At 31.0% G+C, this 342-nt stretch overlaps 1 protein-coding gene across 1 annotated transcript in view; it reads right to left on the reverse strand.

Annotated features, from left to right (window-relative positions):
- Nucleotides 1-342, reverse strand: part of dio2 (iodothyronine deiodinase 2) — a 5,298-nt gene that overhangs the window by 4,004 nt on the left and 952 nt on the right. The window lies entirely within an intron of this gene.

The following is a 342-nucleotide window of genomic DNA, read 5'->3' on the forward strand; positions in this document are numbered from 1 at the left end:
GCCTATCACTGAGTCTAACATGTGGTCATAACAGATTACATTCTATTATTTATAAATGTATTCATTTATTCAGAGCACTTTGTTTTAACTCACTTCACAAAGTAAATTGAATGTTAAATCTCATTCAATTGTCCCTCCCAGCTTGAGTTTTAAAAATAGCATTGGAATTGAGGTCCTAAGTCCACCTCTGCAGTTTTAATAGACAGGAATATTTATTGAGTTCAAGTTTGCAATGGGTCCTAATTTGAAGTCACTCTATTAACTGTAACTTTCCTAAAACAATAATATATTTTTTTTGAGATGACGTTAATCACATAACTTATGTTCTCCTGAGAAGAAATA

Source organism: Morone saxatilis, unplaced genomic scaffold (assembly GCF_004916995.1).
Source record: "Morone saxatilis isolate NCDOM2014 unplaced genomic scaffold, NCSU_SB_2.0 Contig3, whole genome shotgun sequence".
Taxonomy (NCBI): domain Eukaryota; kingdom Metazoa; phylum Chordata; class Actinopteri; family Moronidae; genus Morone; species Morone saxatilis.